Raw genomic sequence first — 24,419 nt, 5'->3', positions numbered from 1 at the left:
TTTGTTAGTCTCTAAGGTAATGCAAAACTATTCGTTGTTTATGTTTTTACAGTTACAGACTAAGTTGGCCACCCCTCTGAAGCTTTTGAACAATAACAATGTCATCATTCAAAAGAAAGTCATGGGCCAGCAGGTTCAAAGATTGTACAGAGTGGAGTGAGGGAACCATTATACAAATGAAAGCACATAACATGCTGCCCTAGTTATGTATTAGGCTCAGAAACTGCCTGAATTATGTCATGCATAATGAATCCTCCTCTTTTAAACATCCATCTTTCATTGCTTCTAACATTTATTCTGTTGTCATTGGAGACTTGGAGGTTAGCCAATGTTTATTTTTTTTCTCCTAAAATGCTGATAAAGATTGCACAGCAGGCAACGTACTGTTAGACCTGAAATGGAAAATATAGCTTTGTCTTCAAAAGTTTCTGGGAGTGGTGGTGACTGATATCTTTTGATACATTTTCCACCCCTCTGAGACCTTTTAAAAGGACACACCAGGAGCTGTGAAAGTCGTCCAGTCAAGTGTTTGTCCATACATCACTTAATAGAAGATGGTTCTACTATCCCATATGTCAATAAATCATATGTATTTCCAGGCCACACAGTGATGATGAGAGTGTAATTACAGCAAAAGCTTAATTAAAATTTCATATGAATAAAACATTAGCATAATCACTTTTAGCCTATAACCAGCTGGTATATATTTCATTTCTTTAGCGCCATGTTTATTAACAGCGCAAACCAAATATTATAACGAATTAAAAAGAAAAATAAACGCAGAGGATAATTTTATCTTTTCACCATTCTGTAATTCATAGTAAAGTAATAGTTTGGTTAAATGAAGTAACAACAAAATCCCCTTGGAAATCATCATTTACAAGAAGCTTCTGCTTGAACCTTATTTATGACCACATTTTCAGAACTTTAACTCCAAACAAGTATCCACAATTTTTAGCATTGTCTTTTTGACAGCTGTAACTTTTATATATGCAAAGATCAGCTGTGAGTGAAAAAGCTGCATCTTGAATTCTGACATTTACTCAGGAGAATGCAATTTTCCTGTGTTTGCATGCACAAAGACTTGGGTGCATTCAAAACTAAGAGCAGGTTTACCCTACAAGGACAAGTTAACCTTGTTATGCAATTTGAGTTGCATTGGTAGTGTCCCTCAAAACGATGGAGCTTAGATTCTTCTACCACAGGGTCCACACTGCACTGGGTTGACAAAAAGAACTCTCCTGTCAACTCCCTATATTCATCCTGTTCCAGTGGAGAACCAGAGACAACAGGAGAGTGATCGATGGTCAGTTTGGCAGTCTTCACTAGGGATGTTAAAAAGCATTTTATATGGTTTTCCAGCATCACTGGCATGTAGAAGAATCAGAATCTGGACCTATACTTGACAACTGGCCTTTATCTTTAGGATGGGCTGAGGCAAAATCTGTAGCCCAACCATATTGCTCCACCCCACCAAATTTTTGAGTGTTTAAAACCTGTATCTTCCAGTTTGGATAACCTGGATGATATCACGAAACATGAAGAGTGGTGTAACTGAAAATCATCTCACCCTTCTTCCCAGGCTGGGCTCAACTATTTGTTGGGAATATTTTCTGGTATTGTGGATCATTTCTCAATCAGTAGAATGCACCCAGCAAGCAGGTATGTAATGAGACCTGTTAGAAAGAAGGCAAACAGTCAATCTATTGATGGGTTCTGAGGAAGATTCTGTTTCATAATGAAATCTGAGAGAAGGTAGATTCTATCTGTCTTCAGGTTCCATTATGGAACCTTTAAAGAGTTCTAGCTCTGCAAAGAGCAAAATGCAAGTTAACAAAGATTCTATTTTGGAGGCTGAGAGTCATTCATACAATAGCTTCATTCCAATGCTTAAAAAGGGGGGTGGGATTTATGCAGAGAGAGCACAGAAACCGCCTACATGTAAAATATTGGATTAATCTTCTCAGAAACTAACAAGGAAACCTCCCTCTTCCCTCCCTTACATTCTATGTTTGAGCTCTCCTCCTGTAACAATGGGGAGGGGGAACCTCCTCTGAATTTCCCTTTTTAAAGTATGTTAAGCCATTGCCAGGCCAGTCCTAGTGGTAGGGTAGTGGATGACTAATAGCAGTGATTTTTAATTAAACAATATCAGAACGGGATGATTGATTAGCAACTTCACCCCCTGCATTTCACAGAACATTTCAAAATTACTTTTTGAAAAATGGAACTATAAAAAAAAGAACAATGATGGGAACTTTTTGCCTGGGAGGAAGCCCTTCCCTCATGGCTAGCATAAAAGCTTCAAGAATTTTTGCTCCCAATGAAGGAAGAGAACTTTTATTACAATCTCTATTTACTTTGCCCCTTACACTTCTATGACATCAATGGGGTTACACTTAGTGTAACCCAGAGCTTAGTTTGGCCTGATATTAGTGAGGTCCTATTTTTAAGCAGGTATTTCTATTGGCATGTGATTCTTGTTTGTGAAGATCCTTGTCTTTTCACAAACCAGCTGCTCCTGGATCCTGCAGTGAAACCATAGGGGCCCTATGTTTAGCTGATGTATATTAACATAGCTCCATAGTCTCCAAAAGCTGGTGCATCTGGCCCACAGCATCAAATTCGGCTCTTATTTAAAAGAATATAAATCCTAATGGTTTTTATTCAAGAATCACAAAATGCTTTGCAAATATTGTTTGTTTAAGACTCACAGCTCTCTCACCGAGCTGTTAGTCCTATAAAAGATATTACCTCATCCACCTTGTGTCTCTAACACTTTCAGAAGCAGGTACATCTGTTATGCATACAAGGAGAAGGTAATTGGCTTTTATTTGAATGGCTAGGAGTGTCCAGCAGCCCAACTGAGTCTGGGAACCCATTATGCTGAGTGCATGGTATACATGATCCTTAGCTCTAAGAGCTTACAATCTAAGTAGACAAGAAAAATAAATGGTGGGAGGAGAAACAGAAGTGCGGAAAGATGAATTGCATTGTCCAGGGTTACATCACAGATCAGTAGCAGAGTTGAAAGTAGCACCTTGGTGTCCTGATTCTCAATGCAGTGCCCTAGCTACCAGAACATGCTTATTGTCATGGCTATATGTACACAACAGCCTAGATTGACACTATGATACCAATCCACTGGTGATTGATTTAGCAGGTCTAATTAAGACCTGCCAATTCAACTGCAGATGGCTCTCCCATCAATCCTGTTATTCTTCTCTAGGTGAGAAGAATAAGGGAACTCAATGGGAGAGTTTCTTCCATTGACCACCTATGGGGTGGAGCCTGTAGTAACTCTACTTACAATACATTGACTCCAGCTACATTATTCACTTTGACTTTCTGTTGCAGTGTAGATCTAGCCTTAGGTTCAAAAGACTGTTTGCCAGATGCCATATCTGACACGTGTTCGCATCCCTCAATAAATCTTTTTCTCTCCCTCCATATGACATGGAACCTTCCTTCTTGGCTTTCCTATTATCTCCCTCTCAGGGCCATGCACTCCATGTGTCTGACTGAAAGGATCAAATCTCTTCTTCCTAACTAACTCAAGCCAAACTCTAATTCAGTGGTCCCCAACACGGTACTCGCGGGTGCCATGGCACTGGAGGCGCCAGCCCCAGGCACGCGACACGCACCGGCGCCTGGTGCGCAGTGCTCGGGCGGCCCCAGCCCTGGGGCACATGCGGGAGCGCGGCGCCAGCGCCGGTCCCAGGCGCGTGGCTCAGGCGGCGGCGCCGGCCCCAGGCCCACGTCACAAGGTGCTCGGGCAACGCTGGCCCCCGCCCTGGGGCACATGCCAGCGCCGGACGCCTCTAAAGGTTGGGGACCACTGCTCTAATTGATGTCGGTACGAACCTGGCCTGATTAAAAGTGGCACAACTTGCCTCTTTTGAGAAAATTATCCCAACATTGCTAGAGGGGACAAAGTTTCTTCCATCAGGAGTGTGTGGGGAGAAGGGTTTGCAATCCAGTGCACAGGTAATGTTCATGTTGTGTGCCCTATGGGAAAAGATGCCATGGCCTTTCAAAGAGGACTGTCAAGGCCACAACTCTTCTGTCCTGTGCTCCCCACTGCAGGTAAGAGTCAAAAGTGAGCAAGGAGTGAAAAACTTAAGAGCAGCACCAGGACAATCAGTGTGGCCTTGCACCAGGCAATCCTACTGTCCGGCATCTTGGTCAAACCTCTATCTTCCTTGCTTCTTGGAAACCCCTGACAGTTTCTTCTCATGGCTCCCTCTAGTACGTGGGTAGAGAACCATTTTTTTGCATCAGGGGCCACTGACCCACAGAAAAATCAGTCAGGAGCTACACACTCCCACACATTCCCCTGGTATACCAGGGCCTGAGGCGGGGGGGGGGGGGGGGAGGGGGGAGATGCCCAGGCTAGTAGGCTTTGTATGCTCCAGTCCCACAGGTGGACAGCAAGGGCCTGGAGTGCCAGTGCAGGCTCCCCAGTGCAAGGGGAGGAGCCCCAAGCCTTTCAGGCTGCATGCAGGGAAGCCAGGGGCCACATCTAGCCCCCAGGCCTTAGGTTCCCCAGCCCTGTTCTGTTCCTTCCCTTGAATAAAAGCTTAATAGCTCCATACAACTTCCCTTCTAGAGCTCCTTCCCTTTATAGCTTTACCCTGGGAGCTGCATGCAGCTATACAGGCACAAAGGGTTGATACTCTTTGCAAATGTCTCACTCCCATTGTGTAGGTAGCCACATAGATTATACTGCTTCAGTGTATGTATGCTTCATCTGACAATGTCTGCTGCATCTCATTAGCTTAGATTAATATACAAATGCAGATTGTTTTCCTGTAGTTTGATTAACATTGCATCTTCTTTAGCTGATCTAGATTGTGCCATGGATTGGCATAGCATCATTGAATCAGAATATTAGAACTGGAAGGAACCGCGAGAGATCGTCAAATCCATTCCCCTGCCCTCATGGCAGGACCAAGCACTGTCTAGATCATCCCTGGTGTCTATCCAACCTGCTCTTAAATATCTCCAGTGATGGAGATTCCACAGCCTCCCTAGGCAGTTTATTCCAGTGTTTAACGACCTTGACAGTTAAGAGGTTTTTCCTACTGTCCATTCTAAACTTCTAATGCTGCAGTTTAAGCCCATTGCATTTGTCCTATCATCACAGGCCAAAGAGAACAATTTTTCACACTCATCCTTGTAACACCCTTTTAGATACCTGAAAACAGATATCATGTCCCCTCTCAGTCTTCTCTTTTCTAAACTAAACAAGCCCAGTTTTTTCAGTCTTCCCTCACAGGTCATATTTTCTAGAATTATAATCATTTTTGTTGCTTTTCTCTGGACCTTTTCCAATTTCTCCACATCTTTCTTGAAACGTGGTGCCCAGAACTGGACACAATACTCCAACTGAGGCCTAATCAGTGCAGAGTAGAGCAGAATTACTTCTCGTGTCTTGCTCACACATCACTTCTATTAATGCATCTAAGAATCGTTTTTGCTTTTTTTGCAACCGTGTCACACTGCTGTTTCATATTTAGCATGTGTTCCACTATGACCACTATATCCCTTCCTGCAGTACTCTTTCCTAGACAATCGTTTCCCATTCTGTATGTGTGAAACAGATTGTTCCTTCCTAAGTGGAGTACTTTGCCTTTGTCCTTATTAAACTTTATCGTATTTAGTTTATTGATAGGAAGGTAAATGTGAGAGTATCAAATGCTTTACTAAAGTCTAGGTAAACCGCTTCTCCCTTATCCAGAAGATAAAGCATGTGTCAGTCATGGCAGAGGCTGAGCTGTAAACAAGAAGGCTGATCCTGGGGTTGGAGCACTAGTTTGGGATTTGAGTGGCATAATTTCAAGACCCAATATGATCTTGGATAAGTAATTTAAACTCAGTTCTTCATCCTGCTCCCTGGCAGCCCCCTCCTACACACTGAATCCCCTCATTTTTGCCCCATCCCAGAGCTTTGGGGGGCCCACAAAATGGACTGTGCCAAGCCCCCAGAAGAGTTAATCTGGCCCTGGGGCTAAGCCCTGAGCCTCAGTGCTCTCCCCCTCTGTGGAGTATGAGGGAAGTAAAGGGAGTCTTTCTCTCTCTCTCTCTCTTTTTTTTAAAAATTTTTTTTATTTGCACTTGTGTGTGGGGCTCCCGACTGATTTTTCTGTGGGCCAGTGGCCCCCATCCCAAAAAGGACTCCCCACTCCTGCTGTAGAGGTTAGTGATAGGCACATCCCAATCCATGAGATTCATGGATTTGCCGACCCCAAAAAAGTAGTACATGCCAACTGACCATTTATACTTCAGATCTCAGCTCTGCTTCAAACACATCACGAAGGTACGTTTATAATGAATACAAGCAAACATTTGTCTAATAAAGATCAGAAATTCAAGTGTTAGCAAGTAGACTTATTGGAAACAAAGGGTTACATATAAAATAAAATCATAAGACACATTCTACAACCTTAGCTTAATTAACTAGATACTTTTACGCCCTATAGAGCAATACTCCCCCAAAGTCCTTGCATCATTTTTCAGCCAGGCTTGTCCATGACCTTCCATTCACGAGAGACATCATGCAGTCAGCGTGCCCTCTTGGTGAAAGATTGAGGGGACCCATTTGCCCTAGTTCAGATCCCCCCAACAATCCACTGTCTTCACAGGAGCCCCTTCTGCAGTTTACTTCTGCCTGTAAACTTCCTCTCTTCAAGATTTTGCAATCTCTTGATTACCATTTGGCTCAGCATGCAAACAATGACTAAACAGTGCACATATGACTAAACAGAGAGATAAGCATGTTACCTCCTTCTTCACAGGAACATTTCTGAAGTAAATCACCTCCTACTGGCCTGCCCCAATCCCAGAGATATAAGAACATAATTTTGAGTATAGGTACATAATCATATATATAGTAGCCCAAAGTCTGTGAGGGTATGTCTACACTAGAAAGTTAGTTCGAACTAACGGACGTTAGTTCGAACTAACTTTCCTATGCGCTACACTAGCGCTCCGTTAGTTCGAACTTAATTCGAACTAACGGAGCGCTTAGTTCGAACTAGGTAAACCTCATTTCACGAGGACTAACGCCTAGTTCGAACTAGCTAGTTCGAACTAAGGGCTGTGTAGCCCTTTAGTTCGAACTAGTGGGAGGCTAAGGCTTCCCAGGTTTCCCTGGTGGCCACTCTGGCCAACACCAGGGAAACTCTATTGCCCCCCTCCCGGCCCCGGAGCCCTTAAAGGGCCACGGGCTGGCTACTCACTTTGTGCCAGTTGCAAGGCTGCAAGCACCCGTGCCTGCACAGCCTGCACCTGCCACACTATGAGCCAGCCATCCGAGGGCTCCCAGCCCTCCACTGCTCCCCACGACCAGCCTGGCGGCTCCCGGGAGCCTGCCCGGGGGCGCAAAAGGCGGGCGCCCGCCTGGTCAAGTGCGGAGATCGTGGACCTCATCGAGGTTTGGGGGGAAGCCTCAAATGTCCACGATCTCCGCACTAGCCACCGGAACGCGGCCGTCTATGGACGCATGGCTGCCAGCCTGGCCGCCAGGGGCCACCAGCGCAGCCGGGAGCAGGTGCGCTGCAAGATTAAAGACTTGCGGCAGTCCTACTCCCGGGCCTGCCTGCCAGGGGCTGACCCGGAGGCCTGCCCCCACTTCCATGCCCTGGACCGCATCCTGGGGCCTCATGCCGTCCCTGCCCCCCGGGACGTGATTGACCCCGGGGCAGAGGGACCGCTCCTGGACACCGAGGAGGAGGAAGAGGGCTCTGAGAGCCAGGAGCCTGCTGCCAGCCTTCCCAGGACCCGGGACCCCCGAGGCACCCCACAGAGCCGCTCGCCTGCATCATCAGAGGCCGGGGAGGCGTCCACCTGTGAGTACCCTCGTGTTCCCCTTATGTGTACGGGGGGCTGGGGCGAGAGGGAGCCCCGGGACCGTGCGCCTGGGCCTTGCCCACTACGGAGCAGCAGCTGGGGATCCTGCAGGGGCCCTGGCCTTGCAGAGGGGAGCTGGGTTTCACACACCTGGGCCCCTGGGGTAATTGACCGCTGGTCTTCTTGCACCACAGCTGCAGCACCGGGGACTGCAGGGCGCACCACCCCGCCTGCAGCAGCCGCCCGCGCCCGGGCAAGCAGGACAGCCAGGAACCAGGAGGACTACCAGAGGCGGCATCTCCGGTTCCTGGACCGACAGCTCCGTCTCCAGGACCACTGGGTCCAGGAGGACCTCAGGCTGCGCCAGAGGAGTCTGGAGGCCCTGGAGGAGCAGGGCCGTGCCCTGCGAGGCCACCTCCAGAGCCTGCTAGACCGCTTCCCATTTCCTCCTCCCCCTGCTCCCCCTCTTGCTCCCCCTCTTGCTCCCCCTGCTCCCCCTCTTGCTCCCCCTCTTGCTCCCCCTGCTCCCCCTCTTGCTCCCCCTCTTGCTCCCCCTGCTCCCCCTCTTGCTCCCCCTCTTGCTCCCCCTGCTCCTCCTGCTCCTCCTGCTTCCGCTCCTGCTTCCTCCACACCCCCTGTCCTCTCTGCCCCCCCCTCCACAACCATTCCCCACCGACGCCCCCGGACCCGCAGTGTGGCGAGACGGGAGAGGCACCCAGACTCCCACCCCTGAGCTTTCCTTTCCCTTCCTCCCTTCCCTCCCCTCCCCTTCCAGCTCCCTCGTCCCAGGTTTCCCCCTCCCTTCTCCCACCTTCATTCCTCCCTCCCCCACCCCAGTTCTGTGAAATAAACAGACGTTTTTGTTGGAAAAACAGGTGTCTTTATTTGACAGTAGGTAGGGAGGGGAAAGGGGAAGGGGGGGGTAGGGTGGAAGAAGGCCCCGGTGGGGCATGCAGGGAGAGGTCAGTCCTCCTCCTCCTCCACCTGGAAGCTCTCCCGCAGGGCTTCCCGGATCCGGATGGCCCCCCGCTGGGCTTCCCGGACGGCGGCGGTGCGGGGCTGACCGTAGTGTCCAGCCATGCGGTCAGCCTCAGCCATCCAGGCTGGCAAGAAAGCCTCCCCCTTCCGCTCACACAAATTGTGGAGCACACAACATGCCGCCACCACGGGAGGGATGTTGTGCTCGGCCAGGTCCAGACGGGTGAGGAGGCATCGAAAGCGGGCTTTCAGTCGCCCGAAGGCCCCCTCCACCACGATGCGGGCCCTGCTCAGCCTGTTATTGAAGGCCTGGCGGGAGGGATTGAGGTGTCCCGTGTAGGGCTTCATGAGCCAGGGCTGCAGTGGGTAGGCGGCATCCCCCACCAGGCAGACGGGCATGTCCACGTCCCCGACCCTGATGTGGCGGTCGGGGAAGAAGGTCCCGTCCTGCAGCCGCTGGCACACGGAGGAGTTCCGGTACACCCGGGCGTCGTGTGCTTTGCCGGACCAGCCCACATTTATGTCCGTCAACTGTCCCCGGTGGTCACATACGGCCTGCAGGATGACGGAGAAGTACCCCTTGCGGTTCACGTACCGGGACGCCTGGTGTTCCGGGGCACGGATGGGGATGTGCGTCCCGTCGATGGCCCCCCCGCAGTTGGGGAAGCCGAGGGCGCCGAATCCCCGGATGACGGCATCCGGGTTGGCGAGGCGGACCACCCTGCGGAGCAGCACCCGGTTGATGGCCTTGACCACCTGCGGAGAGAGACACAGCAAAGCGTCAATCAGTGGGGCGCCCGGGTGGCTGGGAGCGTGCGTGCCCTGGCAGTGCCCCGCGCCCCACTCCCGGAAGCAACCCCCCTGGCGGCGTGTAGTACGGCCGGGACAGCCCGACCCCTCCGGTGCGGGGCGCCTTCGCCTCCTCCCGCCCCCCCCCTTTGTCCCTGGGGCGGCCCATCCCCTCCTCGCAGCCCCCCTCCCCCCCGGCTCGGTGGCCGACGAGCGCCGTACCTGCATGAGCACTGCTCCGACAGTGGATCTCCCCACGCCGAACTGGTTCCCGACGGATCGGTAGCTGTCCGGCGTGGAGAGCTTCCAGAGGGCGATGGCCACCCGCTTCTGGAGGGGGATGGCGGGCCTCATGCGAGTGTCCCTTCTTTGCAGGGCAGGGGCGAGCCACTCGCAGAGCTCCAGGAAGGTGTCCCTCCTCATCCTAAAGTTCTGGGTCCACTGTCGGTCGTCCCAGTGCTCCAGGACGATGCGGTCCCACCAGTCGCTGCTGGTGTCCAGACGCCAGATGCGGCGGGGCACGCCGGTGCCGGGGCGCTGCCGCGGCTCCTCCACGGCCCCCAGGGCGGCCAGGCGGAGAGGCAGGGGGCTGACGTTCCCCAGGTGGTGCCAGGCAGCCTCGAGCCATTGCTGGCAGGCTTGCAGCAGCAAGTCCAGAACGTGCACCAGAAGGTGCAGGGCGAGCCGTGGCTCCATGTTGCCACCTGCGGCGGCCCCCCCGAAGGGAAGCACCGACACAGACGGGCACAGAGACCGACGCTTTGCTGTCCCTCGGCGAGGTTGGCAAGCAAGCAGGAAAAGCTGAGAACCGGCTGTCCAGGGGGGGTCCCTTTAAGCACGAGCCTCAGATAGCCTCAGACAGCAGCCACACAAAGCAACTGCTGACCTGATGCCCTGCCAGAACCGGTTTCAGCTGCCCTTAAATGCCCCCCTGCGTCCAATCAGTGTGGACGCGCTAGTTCGAACTAGCAAAACGCTAGTTCGAACTAGTTTTTAGTTCTAGATGCGCTAGTTCGAACTAGCTTAGTTCGAATTAACTAATTCGAACTAAGTTAGTTCGAACTAGCGCTGTAGTGTAGACGTACCCTGAGTCTGTAACGCTGAAATGCTGGCTGTTTCCTCTGGGCGGCTCGTGCTGCATGAGGAATGAGGGGCCCAAATGGTCGCTTGCGCCACTTGCTCCCCTGCGGTGGCTCGGCTGACCGGCGCAGAAGTCAGCCGAGTGCCATGGTGGGAGGGGAAGGGGAAGGGGGGCAGGGCGGTGATGTGCAGCGTGACAGCGGCTCCAGGCCCCGTCCCCCGGCTGTGAACATCACCGCTCCGTCCCCCTTCGTCTCCCACCATGGGGGTCAGCTGACTTCGGCACTGCTCAGCCAGGCCACTGCGTGGGAGCAAGTGACCATTTGGGCTCCCCATGCAGCACGAGAGTGCATGGTCCCCCGAGTGAGAGGCAGGAAGGGGAGGAGAAGAGAAAGAGAGAGACAGAGAGAGAGGCAGGAGGCAGAGGAGAGCTGAGAGAGAGGGGGGGATACAGTAGGAGGAGGAGAGAGAGAGAGAGAGAGAGAGAGAGAGAGAGAGAGATGGAGTGAGAGACCGGAGACTCAGGAGAGAAGACCGACGTGGAGGAGAGACCTGAAAATCCCATTTTATGACAAGCTAATTGGCTAATTTCTATATATTAGCCATCCATACATTTCACCATGATAACAACCACCAGTGGGTTACTGCCTCTTGCTAAAGACCTTGTGTGCCACCCTTTCATGGATTATTCAGCATGTATTTGACACATAGGACCTCTGTTTAACTTGTTGGACTCCCCATGCTCTCTGCCAGTTGGCACCAAGAGGATCATGAGTCACATTTAGATGCAAACAGTTAATTTATCAATGACTAATTTACAGGGATTATACAGAAGGACACTATTATTTAACTTACTGTAGAACGTATAATGTGCGAGGCACTTTCCAAACACATAAGAAGAGACAGCGCCTGCCCTTAACAGCTTGTACTGTATTATAAACAGGAAGTGAACAAGAAAAGGGGGCAAATGATGCAATCACTAAGTGGAATGACCAGATGCCCAGGTCAGTAATTCTTTTTAGTTATACAGTAAGATTCCATGGAGGTCTCTGTGTCATCCTGAGGCCTAAGATATCTGTGCAGTCAGTGTGAAGTGATTAAAATAATGTCAGAGTAACATCACTAGGCTGAATCATTACTGGGTTTTGCAGTTCATTGCTCTCCCGTTTTTAAGGACTCAGCCATGTTGCTGTTATGAATTACACCTGTGACTTGTATAACTATAGTAAGGAAGATATTTATGTAATGCTTAGGTCATTGCCTCATCAGAAGTTACTCAGCCAATCACCACACTTATTCTACAGCTAATCTGCATGTAATGAATTCATTGGCTGTACGAGGGATACCGATTATGAATTAGTTGGGTCAACTCTCAGAAATCACAGTCTGTTGCTATCCAATTTGTAAATTCACAGCCATTTTTGACTTTATGGCACAGATGACTTTATGAATTACACCCGTGTGACAGCACGGGCTTTCACCTACTAGTTGCTATTAATTATTACTATTATTATTATTTATTATTCAAGGTTTTGGCCTCTGCCAGCTAGGGTGAGCTGCAGAGTTTCAGAAACCCCGTAGGGAAAAAAAATCAACTGGTGTATGAGGAGAGTTATAAATAAGACACATGAAAAGTTGGGCTAAAGCCCAGACTAACGGTTTTCCTTTAGAAATGTATTTAGAATTCCTACGCCAAACTGAAAAGGTGTGCAGCTGTTTAGAAATATGTAAAGGGGGCTGAGCTTTAAACAGACCATGCAAGCATATTCTGCTGACTCTAAATGTTCAGTAGGTATGGCATATACATCATGTGTAATACATATAATATTTCGCTGCTCTGATTATTATTTGGGAGCCAACTTTCTTGATTCCTTGTTGCAACAAACACTGAGCTACACAACAAAAGCCAATGAAACCCAGCTGACGTGGCCTTTGGTGAAAATTCAGTGAGGGCTTTATGGTTCTGCTTTACCTGCCAGTTTTCCATCTCCACCCAAAGAAACCAAACTGGACTGTAAATACTCTCAGGCTTTTTTGATGTTCCTGTTAGATGTTAATTTCTTCAACTGTTCAAAATGCTTTGTTGCTAAGGAGAAGAAAGTGTGCGGATTTTAATTTCCTTGCACATTGTGCACTGGCAATGCGCTGAGCATGTTTTGAGCACACCAAAATGCCTCATCCAGGGCAGCACACGAACAAGCAGATCCCCTGGAAAAGAGAATGTGTCAGAGTTTACCTATTTTGCATCGAACCTGGTGACACAAACAGAGGGGCCCTTGTACTTCTGTTACAGCACCCTGTGGCCAGGGACAGAAACACAGGCAGTTCTAAATTAAAAGAACATTTCTGTATTAATATATCATTGCTACACACAGAGCTAGCTATTTTCCAAGGGCCAAATACTGTATGTTGTGTAGTTGACGGAGTTTAAAGTTTTATGAAAGAAACACAGTTGCTTTCTTGATGCCATGTAGCTAGCCTTATGAAAGACCATTTTGTGTCTGAATGGTGCATAGAAATTTCAGAAAGCGCATACGCACACAGATACGATCCCTAGGGGAAAGCACACAGATCTGGGCAGAAAAAGTGGAATAAATCAAAAGGCTTAATGTGCAGCTCATAAATTCAGTGTTTGTATAGACTTTTGATAAGGTAGAATACTGCTGCAAACTGAGTTTCACTTCACATAATATGCAGTATTTGCATAAACATAACAGGGACTGTGTACTATATTTAGGATCTACTGGCAAATGTATTACATTTGTTAGTTGTAATAGGGCAGATGCTCATCTCAGCTACACCAGTGTGATTCAGAATAATGCTATTGGCTTCACTGAATCAGTATTCATGTCACATTCTCTTTCAGTACCCAGTCCAAGCTAATAGGAAGATAATGACCAAATTCAGTGATGATTCCTGATCACATGCCGCTAGAGGCATGTTGTGTACATGCTAAAAACACTCCAGACTTGCACTGATGTGCCTGAGATCCAAATCCGACCCACTGATCTAAATTGTACTTATTGAGATGATAGATACTAATGTGTGCTTGCAAAATGGTAATAAGTCTGAAATTTTAAGTTGCTTCTCCCAATTTTTGTATATACACACGTACCTATTAAAAACACCATTCAGAAGCAAAGCTCAAGGTGTAGCTAACCTGCCTGTTAAATCTGTCCCAAATTAGTAGTGATTTAAAGTTATTACTAGCTGAGGGTTGTGTAACCTAGAAGCACAGAGACTACTGAGAAAAGGAGAATGAAGTCTGCTCTATAGCCTTAGCTAAGAGCCAGTTGACTTTTATCTCATGCAATAGAGGCACATGGCTTTTAACTCCTACTGATGACAAGGGTCCATCGGCTTTATGGTTGTTTGTGGGCCTATTTCAGATGGTTTGATAGTCTCATAGTTTTATGAGTAACAAAATAAACCCACATATTACTATGTTTTACTTTCTAGTGCAATCAGTGAGTAGTGGACATTTTCCCCTCATTTCGTTAAACATGCATGGAATTCAACTTCAAGAATCCTTTCCAGTTATCCTGCCTTCTCCAGAGAATAAATATTCAGTCAAACAGCAGAAGGTGGAGGGAACGATAGGATTATCAATCTGGGAAACCTTTAGATGAAACACTGTGGTGATTTACAGCAGTAGAACTCACATAAAAGATGGGAGGGAGGGGAACAACAGATAAGTTTTGTTTTATTTTTCCTGGATCCCATCATCCATAATGCAAACTTCTGTAATTTTATCCCAAATCTTGCAATATTTGTTGTTTTTTTCTTAAAGGCCCACTTCAAGAGGGTGGGCTAGCCCTTTAAGGACTTTGGTCTCAGCCTTACTTGCACCTTGTCTCAGATGTTGGGTTTGTGTTGGTGGTTCCCGTAAGAAATAGCAAAGGCAGATCAGAGATGAGGAAACACCAGGGGGCAAAAGGAGGCTTGTTCAGAAAAGCTCAAAGTGAGTCGGGAGGAGCTGCTCTGCTCTTAGGTCCTGATAATAAAGGTAAATGGGAGAGACACCTGCAGGAGAGCCAGAAAAAACTCACGGTCAGAGACCTGCATCAAGGATTTCAACACTAGCATACTAGTCACATAAGAAGGCCTAGCTGGAGCAAACTGCATTGAAGAGCAGAAGACTTAAGAATATAAGACTTGAGGAATAAACAGGCAGCCGTACCTGAGTTTGGGGAACATAAAGAGCTGAGGTTGGGGAAAGACTTGTTCTGGAATAAATTGGTATTTTCACTCTGTTGTTTAAATGAACAAGATTCTAGGAAGGGGTGTTTGAATTCCCAGTGGCTGGGGGCGGTCTTAAGAAGCCCAAGAAGTAAAAACCAAAAGAGCAGTATGATCTGATGTCAAATTGGGTAAGCTTGTTAAACCTAGCACCTGGATTTATAGGATTGAGAAATTTAGATTATTTAAAAAAAATAAGTTTCAAGACCTTATAGTGTGGACCTACCTCTCCCCTGCCAACTGAAAATGACCCCTGAATCTCCAAACTGAAAGGAAATGAAAAGAACCTAAAACTTTCAATATTTAAAATCTCAGGATTTGGGAAGGAGGAGGGGTTGGCTCATGATATTGGATTTGGGCTCTCAATCCTGCCACATGCTCATTACACTAAATAACTGACACTTCCATCAGAGACTGAGCTGAGGGGAATTAAGGTGCTGTTGTGAATGAGGAGTCTTTTCAGAGCCTCTCTCTAACATGTATACTCAGAGTTATGATTGAGAAAGCATCAGGGTAGTAATTCAGAGGGCTTCACTCTTCCTGGGATTACCCTGCCTAGATTATTCCAATGAGTTGTGAAATGGGGTATTGTCTATAAATGATACTGAAGTCAGATTTAAGAGGGAAACAAGAGCAGAGGCAAGTATGTTCTCTGGAATCCATACATGAGAACTGGAATAACCTGAGTTAATAATCCTACTTTAATACATGAGGAAATGTTCCTGCAATAAAAAGTTTCTAGCCATGTATAAATATAGAGTTTAATTTATCAGCACAGTGACCCATAAACTCAGTTTGTTAAGCTATGAACTAACTTTAGCAACAGGCTGGCTGCACCAGATGGAAGAATCTTAGATGTGATGATTCACTAAGGCTGTGTCCAGACTCAAGGTTTTTTTTGAAAAAAGTAGCCTTTTTTCGAAAAAACTTCACTTGCGTCTAGACTACAGCCACGTTCTTTCGAAATTAAATCAAAAGAACGCGGCTTTTCTTTCGACGGAGGTAAACCTAATTTCACGAGGAAGAACGCCTTTATTCGAAAGTGCTCGTTCGAAAAAAGGCATTCTTGAACGCAAACAGGGCGTTTTCGAAAGAGAGCATCCAGACTGCCTGGGTGCTTTCTTTTGAAAAAGCGGCTTGCTTTTTCGAAAGTACTGGTTGCAGTTTAGATGCTCTTTTTCGAAAGAGGCTTTTTCGAAAGATACTTTCGAAAAAGCCTCTTTCGAAAGAGGCTTGCAGTCTAGACGTAGCCTAAGTGTTCAGATATGTACCCAACTTCGCTGATCCACTACATCCATGAATTCTGAAAGTGAAATCATTTAGTATTAGAGCTGGATGCAACTGGTAGCATTCAAAAGAGTGAAATAAATCCAGTTTTAAGTACCAGTATTTACTTCAACAATACCACTCAGCCAGTAGCTACAGATGTAACTAACTATGGATCAGGAAAATATATTTGCAAGACTACACCAGATGCTCCCAGTTGCCTACCGCTTCAGTCTGCTGGCCAATGGTGGGACTGATTAGACTAGAATTTGACCTCAGCAGTATTATAAATGTAGAGCATATTCATAGTCACAATATAACAGAGATCAAGATTTTTTTTGTTGTAATTAAATTCAGGATCAATGCTCAGATGAAGATGATGTGGTACAATGATGCAAAATTAATTCCTGTATAAATACAGCGTAGATTAAATTCTTGTAAACTTGACAAATCACCAGCTATTTGTATCCTGATAAATACTTACTTTGCATGCCAGTGAGATGGAAGAGGCTAATCCTAGGCATGGTGAGCTTCAATCATGCTTTGGCAATGCCATAGTTGTTATAACCATCATAGCTAGACACCCTGTGAACAGGGTGAGGCAGGAACATTGCAAGTAATTGAGGAAACCGAATCTTATGAAGAAATCTGCCATCCTCAACTCTGATGTCTAGTTCAAGGCTCCAACAAATCAGTCTGGCTGGTAAAAGTGAAAGAGATACACATTCCATTTGGACTTTAGGAATGCTGCAAGCACATTACCTGAACAATATATTGCTGCTTGACTGCCTGGGCTTTGTCTAAACTACCAGCTTTTGCTGGCAGAGTATGCAAATGAAGCACTGATTAGCATTTTGTCACAATTCATTGGCATAATCTATTCGAGCCATTTTTGCGCAAGGGATTTTTGTGCAAAAACGAGCAGTATGACATTTCCTTTTTGTGCAAAAACCCCTTTTTGCGCCAGATCCTTATGCCTCCTCCAGCGCAAAAACGGCTCAAATAGATTATGCAAATGAAATGCGACAAAATGCTAATCAGCACTTCATTTGCATACTCTGTCAGCAAAAGCCAGCAGTGTAGACATAGGCCTTGAGAACAAAATTGGATGGTGAGAAGGCTGCTCAAGAGCTGCCATCAGTGCCATAACTAGCTCATTTTGCGCATGAGGCAAGAATATAAAATTGCGCCCCTTCAAGTGTATATATTCATAGTAGTTATTTAATAGAAAAAGGGAAAATACATAAGTAACAATAATAATAACACGTTTTTTATTATAGTTATGAGATCTGCATAAGCAATCAATACATATAATTTAAAAATATCGCCATGTCAGGTACTATTAGGTATTTGTTTATAATTGTACTTTGCGCACTTTTAATGAGGCAAACTCATAAATAATTGTGTTGAAATTAATATTATTCGCTACCCCGACCTATAGAACCCAGGGATCATAGTTTCGAGACCCCCAGCTCTAATCACATACCCCTAAGATCTAGAGCCACTCCCCTGGCAGAGGTGAGACAAGACCCAGGAGTCCTGGTTCCCAGCCAGACACCCCTACCTCACCCCCTGCACCTCTGCCCCTGTGCAGGGCAATCTGAGCCCCTTTTCACCTGGCCCCACACCTAGGAACTGTGCTAGGGAACCCTAAGGTGGCGCTTGGTGTGGCTGAGCTGGTACCCGGCTTCCTGCGCTGCTCAGAAGCAGCTGACGCACTAGGTAGCCATCAGGCCTGGTGACTGTTGGATCACGGAGCGACAATGTGCTGCCTGACATGTAAACTGCAGGCCAGCTGATGCTAATGAGCGGGGGAGGGAAGCGGCACTGTCTTAAAATAAGTAGCTGTCTTAAAATAATTAGTGTTCTATATTATTTTTCTGCTCCCACTCAGCCATGCTCCCGAGGTAAGTGCCTCACTTGCCTCGCCCTTGTTACGGCCCTGGCTGCCATTGTGCAAAATTAACAGCAAAGCTCTAGGGCCAAATTCCTCTCTGGAGTAACTCCATTGATGTCATAGAAAATTGATTTTTAAATCCTCTGTTGTTGAGCTCAAGACAACTCTATACAAGAAGAAGAGGAAATACTGATAGCTATGACCCTACCAAATTCGTGGTCCATTTTGGTCAATTTCACAGTCAGCGGATTTTTAAAAATAATAATATTTATGATTTCAGTTAAGTCTGAAATGTTATGGTGTTGTAATTGCATAGGGCCTGACCCAAAAAGGAGTTGAAGGAGGGGGGGAAATCACAAGGTTATTGTAGGGGGGGCTGAGATGTTGCTAGCCTTATATCTGTGCTGCTGCTCATGGCAGCACTGCCTTCAGAGCTGGGTAGTTCTGAAGGCAGTGCAGAAGTAAAGGTGGCAATATTTCAGCTCCCCTAAAAATAACCTTGTGACACCCCACAATCACATTTTGGGTTAGGATACCAACTGAGAAATGCTGGTTTCCCCCATGAAAATGGTTTAGGATAGGGTAAAACATAGAAAAGACCAGATTTCATGGAAGAGAGACCAGATCACGGTGCATGACTTTTTTCATGGCCATGAATTTGGTAGGGCCCTACTGATCGTTCATCCCACAACTAAAAAATACTTAACATCTTCCACCCAGATTTAGTCCACAAAATCTAAGAGAGGAAACTAATCATCCTAGACGCAGTGCCGCAAGCTGTGGGACTCTCTCAAAGCACTGCAATACTAATTGAAAGCCTATATCGTTGGCATCACTGCTGTAGAAAAGCCTGAATCTGGAAGTGCTCTGTGCCTGAATGATGTATGAATCTGGATGCAATATTTATACTGTGCTCATTTCAGTGGCATCTGAAGCCAGTGGGAAACTACAGGCAGCGTGTGTAAATTACAGAATTTGATTCAATGGCTGGTATAATTTTAATTGGGGATAGCCTGACACAAAGCACATGCTTATCGGATAAATCTTAAGACATATCTTTGTGACAAAAATACATTAAATGCCTTCTTTAATTACTTTCCTGACTCGAAGGCCCATATGGAGTATTAGGTATAAAAGTAGGAAAAATCTCAACCTATCTTTAGTTCACTGCATTCTTATAGACTCCAACTCATAATGCAACAAATCCAGGGAAAGAAAACTATCAAAGTATGTAGGCTGGATTCTGATCTTACTTGTAAATCAAGAGTAAGTCCACTAAGTGAGACAGATCTACTCTTCACTTACATCATTTTAGCTCTGTAGAATTTAGCCCCATGAATTGGACAATAAGTTACATCACAATGAGTAGATTATACCTGGTGTTGTGCAAGCTATACCTAACCTCACTGTAATTTCTTCCTGTCCATTAATTATTGTAGTTATTAAAAAATCCTTCTAAATTAAATTTCTCCTTCTCTTTGTAAAGAAAAAAAAAGGTTTCTTTACTTCCTGGACAGTTGAAGTAGTGGTTATAAAGCTTTCCTTATCAGGTTTAACATGTTAACCAGAGAAGACAGTAGATGCTCTTTTCTTTTCCAACACAATTAGCTGTAGTCCATACTTGCTGCATAGTAATTTATTCTAATGGAGGAAAAAGACATTTCCTTAATGATGTACACTTATGAAAAATGAAGAGGCTTCTGCTTAGTAGGCATAGGCTTTAGGATGAGAAATAATTGTTTTCTTTAATCTACACTAAAACAGACACAGCAAAGTTACTAAAATTAGATTTAGGCGTCTTAGTTCTCAAAAAGCACAATAACCTTTTCTTAGTGTAATGTATCCAGTACTCATCAGATTCGGTGGTAGTAAATGATAGAGAATGTTAGTGTAGTAGAAAATCTAGTTTATTTCTTATCCATTTTAAATGTTCTTCCTCACATATAAAGGACTGTGATTTTGAAAAAGAATTAGCCATTGTTTAAACTGAGGCGCTACCATAAACTCGTGGTTCAAGTTTCCATACTGTATTATACCAGACCTGAGCTAGAAATGGTTTTCCAACCCTGCAAAAATTTTAAGAAATCAAAAAATTGTCTCACCCCAAATGAGGCTGTTAAAGTCAATCAAATCTTTGTGATCTGAAAAGCCAAAAATTTGGGTTTGGGTCAATTTGTTTTGATTTTTGACCATTTTTTCTAAAAGATTACTTTTACTATCATTAATTTATACAGTATTTCTAAACAAAAAGTCATTTTAACTGGAATACTAAACATGTTGATTTCAAAAATGTCAAAACAAACACTGACAATTAAAAAAAAAAAAGTAGAAAAAAAATTGTTGACACCAAACAGACTTGCTGGGCACCTGGGCAAAGTAGGGGGGCTCCATGTTCCCAAAAGGTGGGGAGGGCCAGTGGAAGGGATAGGGCTGGGGCAGCCAGCCCTCTGTGTTCCCCACAGTGTGCTGCGCCATGCTTTCCCTCTCTCCCCTAACTCTCCCCCCCCCCCCCCCCCCCCAACGCCTGCAGCAGCTCTGAGAGCTGCCTAGAGGGCCAGGGGCTCAGCTCGGCTCGTGGTAACAGTGGCTGTGGTTGGGAGCTCTGGGCCCTTTTGAATTACCAGGCCCCAGGGCAACTGCTCCCTTTGCTCCCCTCCCCCATTGGCAGCCCTAAGCAGCCCTACCAGACATTGCTTGGTGGAAAGAAGAATGGCTCAAAAAAAAAAAAATGTGACTTAGGAGGACCAAGTTCAATTTCCTGCTCCACCACAGAGTTCCTGTGTGATATTGTAAAATTTCCAGACTCTCTGTGCCTCAGTTTCCCCTCTGTAAAATGGGGGGTAATAGCACTTCCTGCCTCTCAGGGGCATTGTGTAGCTAAATCCATCAAACACAGTGAGGTGTTTAGATGCCCCAGTTATGAGGGCCACATCGGAGAGACAAGACTACCCAAAAGCTGCTATGCACATATTGCTCCCCTTGCATCTGGGACCTTCTCATGTTGCTATCGTTTTTCTTCACAAGAGAACTACAGTGCTGCACACTGCAAAGTGGAAAATCCAGGGAGGTTTAGGAGCAGTGTTTTATTAATAGGATTTTTTTGGCAGGGGCGGGGGGTAGTTGGTTTGCATTTTGTTGAATGCTTGCCAAGATGGTGAACAGATGAGCTAAAGAACAGACACTCAGACCAAATGTAGTGACAAATTCTGTTTACTTATAGGACAGGAGCTGTCTTAGCTCCAAAACTTGAGGGCATGAACAATGGCTGATCACCACAACATTTCTACAGGCTGGGAGGGGCCTGTGGGGAAAACCGTTTATAAAGACCTAAGGCAATTCTGTGTGCAAAAGGGTTGCCCTAGAACCACCCTATTTACTCCAGTCCATATTGCCTGGAAACTTGTTGATGGGACAGATTCTGGCTGGGAAGGAGTCAAGAGTCCCAAAGAAGCACTCGGGCTCACCACAGACTCTGTTTTATCAGGTTTTAAATGCAAAGTGAACATGGACTGGTTGGGAGCAACCTGAGCTATGGGAAGAAAGTTGTAATTAGAGACGAGAGAGCAGATTGATATGAAATTACTCTCCTATTTTACAAGCCACATTTGAAATGGACCCTCACTCAGGTATTCTGACAAAGTGTTTTTGGTGGGAAGCTTATGCCCAAATAAATCTGTTAGGGTATGTCTACAATAGCTCGTTAGTTCAAGCTTGGTAGGGTAATTAGGGCAAGCGGATTTGCAAATGAAGCCCGGGATTTAAATAGCCCGGGCTTCATTTGCATGTTCCCGGGCACCGCCATTTTTATATCCCCCTTAGTCCGAACTCCGTGCCCGCGGCTACATGCGACACGGAGTAGGTAGTTCGAATTAAAGATCCTAATTCGAACTACCATTACTCCTCGTGGAATGATATTTAAATCCCGGGCTTCATTTGCAAATCCGCTTGCCCTAATTCCCCTACCTAGCTCAAACTAATGAGCTAGTGTAGACGTACCCTTAGTCTTTAAGGTGCCATAGGACCCCTCAGTTAGTGCAGTGTTTATCCCTTTTCAGGGGCTGCATAAAAGAAGGGGTTAAATGCATCTGCTACAGCTGCCATATAAGAGGCTAGTGCTAGAATTTTCAGAGTTCATTGGATTCTGGCAGCCAGAAGCAGCTGCTGATCTATGGGGGGGCTAGACGGCCAGAAGCACAGCTCCATGAGCAGGCTGTGGGCCAGGCAACCAGGAGCAGAGCCCCATGAGTGGGAGGGGGGTAGCGGAGCCAGACCAGCAGGCTGGGAGTAGTGTGCTTGCCAGAGCAGTGGCCAAAAGGGGAGCCCCGGGAGAACCCAGCTGCCTGATCTCCCCTGGTCTGGCAAAATCCCTTTTTCGGGACTGCTGAGATCCGAAGGGTGCCAGACCAAGGGGGTCCAACCTGTAGTATGGGAAGAAGATCTTAATGCAACTATCCTGCTTCCCAGGATGTATCAGGATTGCAACCTCTGCACAGTGTCTCAGCTAGAGATGTTGGAGAGAAGAAAGATGTTGACAGCAGAGGGTGGCAAAGCTCATGGGATCGTAACAGTTTTACAGGTTTGGAGAGGCAAAAATCAGGGGTAATTATTATTTTACAGTTGTTTTATAATGCAATTAATTAACATAAAGGAGAATCATTTGGCCTGCATGCATGTTCTAGCAAGTCAGAGAATGTAGATAGAGCCTAAAGGAATCCCTATAAATGTTGGCACAAAAGAACATAGAAGCTCACATTAAGAATGTTGCTTTACTTGCATTTTCACCTTCTCATTTCACATGTAGTGGTTACATGCTGAGGCAGGTAAGATGGTAACATCAACACCGGTTCATGCTAGTTAACTGCATTCGAACAGAGCTATGAAGCAATAATCACCCTTTGATTTTCACCTTTCCAAGCTTATAAACCTGCTGCCAGTTCATCAACATTCTTCTCAGTAGCTCCTATGTTTTTGCTAACCTCTTTATCCATGCCCCTCATGCACGAATTGAATCTAGTTCTTCTGAGGTTCTGACCCACAAGACCAGGGATGGGTAAGAGGCTGCCAGCAGGCTGGATCTGGGCCACCAAGCCACCAGATCCGGCCTGTGGCCACTTCACCGGAACCCTAAGGCAGAGAACAGTTCATGCTTGAAAAAGCCATCGGCTCTCCACTCTGAATGGCTGGGGAGGGAGGAAGGAGTCTGCCCCGCCCCCCTGTCCTCAGCAAAATCTCTCATCGCCTATTAGCCAGTTTCCAGACAACAGGAGCTGAGAAATTTTCCTGGGGGTGCAGTGGCAGTGCGGGAAGCCTCCCATGCCCAGAGCAGAGTCATGTGGAGCAGCCAGCAGCCTTGGACTGCAGCAGACAGTCTGCTTCAGGTTACTGCAGGGCTGCTGGCTGGGACTTGCCTAGATAAGCGCCTCCCAGGCAGAGCCCTTTCTCCCTCTGGCTACCACCCCAGACCACCACCCAAACCCTCTGTACCCCTTTTCCCCCTTCTCCCAGATCACAACTCCCTCCCATCTCCCCCAGGCCAGAATCCTCTCCTGTACCCTTACCCCCTCCTGGACCATGGACCCCAATCCCCTGCCACAGATCACCACCCCCTTCTTCACCCAAACTCCCTCAGACCCCACACCCATTCCTGCACTCCTGTCCCCTAGCCCAAGCTCCCTTCTGCACCCAACCTCCATCCCTGACCCCAGACCCCCTCCACAGAAGTGTGGCCCTTAACCAATTGCCAAAATCTTGGAGTGGTCCTCCATTAAAAATTATTGCTCACCCTTGAAGACAACCATCCCTCTTCTCCAATAAAGCATCCAACAAAGGTGTAAGTCATGTCAGTTATTGAGGATTGGCTTGAATCCTTCAGATTCATTTCATATAGATGAGGGGGGCAGTTGTCTGAAACTGATGACTTTTGTTCATTACCAACTCAGCCTGTACTTTGATAAGGACTTGTCTGCAATGGAAATCTGCCCCATATTAGTCTGCCATGCAGTAACTATCCCAGTAGACCTTGTTGATGCTCACTAACAGTTTGCTAGTGCACTTTAATCTACTCCCATTTCAAAGCAGGGTAGACCAAAGCACATTAATGAGATGTTAGTGTGCGTCAGCAGAGTGCAAGGGACAGTCAGGTAGACAGCAGGCTAACATGGGGTAGATTCACACTCCAGCTTGTCACTAACTGAATTTCCCTATAGACAAGCCCTAAGTCACCCAGGCTATGTCTAGAGTGCAGTCTTCTTTCAGAAGAAGCTTTTCCGGAAGAGATTTTCAAAAAAAACTTCTTCCGACACAGAGCATCCACACTGCC

The 24,419-nt window shown here is 46.6% G+C and overlaps 1 long non-coding RNA gene across 2 annotated transcripts in view; it reads right to left on the bottom strand.

Moving 5' to 3' along the window:
- The window catches only part of LOC112547699 (uncharacterized), a 149,584-nt gene that overhangs the window by 24,415 nt on the left and 100,750 nt on the right, over positions 1 to 24,419 (bottom strand). Inside the window, exon 3 of one of the 2 annotated variants that reach the window (XR_012903916.1) lies at positions 1,571 to 1,676. This is a non-coding gene — a long non-coding RNA (uncharacterized LOC112547699). Of the gene's footprint in view, positions 1 to 877; positions 1,677 to 24,419 lie in introns of those variants that run through there. The other variant, XR_012903915.1, reaches the window with a different exon arrangement.

This window comes from Pelodiscus sinensis, chromosome 5, assembly GCF_049634645.1.
Source record: "Pelodiscus sinensis isolate JC-2024 chromosome 5, ASM4963464v1, whole genome shotgun sequence".
NCBI lineage: Eukaryota > Metazoa > Chordata > Testudines > Trionychidae > Pelodiscus > Pelodiscus sinensis.
Note: the sequence above shows the minus strand (reverse complement) of the source record. Positions and strands in the feature narration are given on the sequence as shown.